This window comes from Branchiostoma floridae, chromosome 7 (genome assembly GCF_000003815.2).
Source record: "Branchiostoma floridae strain S238N-H82 chromosome 7, Bfl_VNyyK, whole genome shotgun sequence".
Classification (NCBI taxonomy): Eukaryota; Metazoa; Chordata; class Leptocardii; order Amphioxiformes; family Branchiostomatidae; genus Branchiostoma; species Branchiostoma floridae.
In genome coordinates, this window is record NC_049985.1 from 10599601 (window position 1) to 10601793 (window position 2193).

The 2193-nt window shown below is 46.4% G+C and overlaps 2 protein-coding genes across 4 annotated transcripts in view; one reads left to right on the forward strand and one right to left on the reverse strand.

The window, feature by feature from the left end:
• LOC118419025 (ribosomal RNA-processing protein 8-like) overlaps positions 1 to 251 on the reverse strand; it is a 7345-nt gene extending 7094 nt beyond the window's left edge. The window contains exon 1 of one of the 2 annotated variants that reach the window (XM_035825252.1): positions 143 to 251. The gene's annotated coding sequence lies outside the window, so the exon portion shown is untranslated. Of the gene's footprint in view, positions 1 to 134 lie in introns of both variants that reach the window. The other variant, XM_035825251.1, reaches the window with a different exon arrangement.
• A 1040-nt stretch (positions 252 to 1291) lies between these two features.
• The window catches only part of LOC118419027 (MFS-type transporter SLC18B1-like), a 9877-nt gene continuing 8975 nt past the window's right edge, over positions 1292 to 2193 (forward strand). The window contains exon 1 of one of the 2 annotated variants that reach the window (XM_035825254.1): positions 1292 to 1501. The gene's annotated coding sequence lies outside the window, so the exon portion shown is untranslated. The remainder of the gene's footprint in view (positions 1502 to 2193) is intronic. The other variant, XM_035825255.1, reaches the window with a different exon arrangement.

Consider the following 2193-nt stretch of genomic DNA (forward strand, 5'->3'; position numbering starts at 1 on the left):
TACTCCCAACAAATGTCTGGCGCTTGACGCTCTTCACATAGATCGATTCACGTCTCTTCAGCATTGAGATGGTTTTGTGAATCATACGAAGACAAGAGGCTAACATTGAGAGGTGTGAAATGCAAGAAAAGTACCCAAATACCCGACAGCAACTTCAGGCAAGCGTCATGCGAAACAACCACATGGGCGCAGCCATGTTGGAATATTCCATCGAAGAAAAGGTAACTGATTTGTGCCTTCCTAGCCTACAATACAAACACAAAAATAAGGATCTGAACTGATTAAAGAGACACAAAAAAGTAAATTTTATTGCATATAATTAGTTGTTTTGTACATATGGCTACCTTTTTTGCTCAGAATACATTACACTACATGCCGGATTGAATGAGGCGGAGAATGGGCTTGGTAGAGTTTTAATGCATTGTGCAATCAAACATTGAGAACCACCAGGACCAAGCCCGTAGGGAGGAGGAGTGAGGTGTTTGGAGTGGAGAGAGCAGAGGCGTGGAGGGAGCGCAAGGCAGACGGCTAACAAAGTGTAGAGGCGAGAATTAAGTTTCAATCGTACTCGAAAAATTAACTCAACTAGCTAGTACTCGAAAAATTAACTCAACTAGCTAGTAAATAGCAAGAACAGGGCACGCATGTACTAGGTGAACTAGACAAGTCCGAGGCATACATACCTATAGGCTACTAGATAAGAAAAGAAGGCGTACCTATCGGCTAAAACGACAAGGACGGGGTGTACCTTAAGAGTTAGAGAGACAACAACAACATGGTCTTTCTTTATTGCATATCCAGTTAACGTTATCCATATATGTTTCGAGGTCAGCCGCTCTGGGCCATAACTATACTTATGCCTCAGTATGTCATGTATGTTTACAACACCATACCAACATACTGAATTTCGAAATAGCACCACCCAGACCAAACACATGCACACGACATACATTACAAACCAAAAATTATACTCCATGAAGGTGATTACTAAGGGGGGGTTGTCATATTAGACGCAAGACCGGTCTGCACGATTTCTTGGGAAATCAACTGTCCTGTCTCGCTTGTCGGCGGTCTTTTCTTTCATTTCATAGCGGTGCTGAACGAAAGTCGACGAAAAATCAGCAATATACGTCTATATCAAATCGCCTGCTTGCGAGCCTGAGCAGATACAGGGAGTTGGACTTTGCCCAACAGTCCGGCCAAGGAGGTTATATCACCTCCTTGGTCCGGCGCAGGTACGTACTCGTACGATATGTTTGATGATGTTTACCGTCGTTACGTTACCACGTGGCCACCTGCGTTCAGTCGAGGTCATAGGTTAGAGGTTAGCATTACGGCAGGGTGGCGCAACACCGCATGACAGCAGTTCAAATACAGTACATGTAGTCACCGCCTTATATCTACAGTCTACCTGAATTTACTTGAACCACAGAGGCTGTACCCCCGCGGTCAGGAGTTAGGGTGGGTACCGGTTTCTGTCCGCTTACAGTCAGGCAGCCAGGTAAGTGAAATTAAGGCAGAACTGTGAGAACGAACAAGGTAGCGTTAAATCCATAGGTAACACCTACGGCCAGGTGGAAAGAGTTTGGACGACATGATCATCGGTCGGCTGTGGCCAGTCGATCACAAGTCTTGTCCACTGTACTTTTGTCTGTCCGTAGCGAGTGCAGGGCTCATCAGGTCGCCCTCCGCATCACGACCCCCCCCCCCACCCCTCTCACCCCCAGCAGGTTGAACTGTAAGTAGGCCAGATACTAATAGTTCGTCCTCTGACGACCAGGATGACAAGTCATCTGTAACTTGTTCGAGCTAGCGGTAATCATATTTATGGACGGAATAACTGTACGACGGTCGAACACGCCTGGACTTAAGGGTTCAGCCCTCAAGTACAATAGGGCCTGGAGTCAGTTGGGGGTGGGGGGGGGGGGGGGTGGGGGGGGGCAATCCTAAAATTGATATCCCGGAAAATTGCCCTTTCTTTGAAAAAAAAATCCTTTTCGATTTGGGGGGGTTAAAAAACAAAAAAAAATTGTTCCCCCCTTTTTAACGGAAAATAATATACCGGGGAAAGGGGGATTTAAAAACGCTCAGCGGTTAAGGTTGGGGCCATTCCCCTCACAATGGCCCAAAAACCCCAGGATGAAACGGGTTAATATTTGAAATGGTCCAAAAGATCCTTCCCTGGGGGGGCTT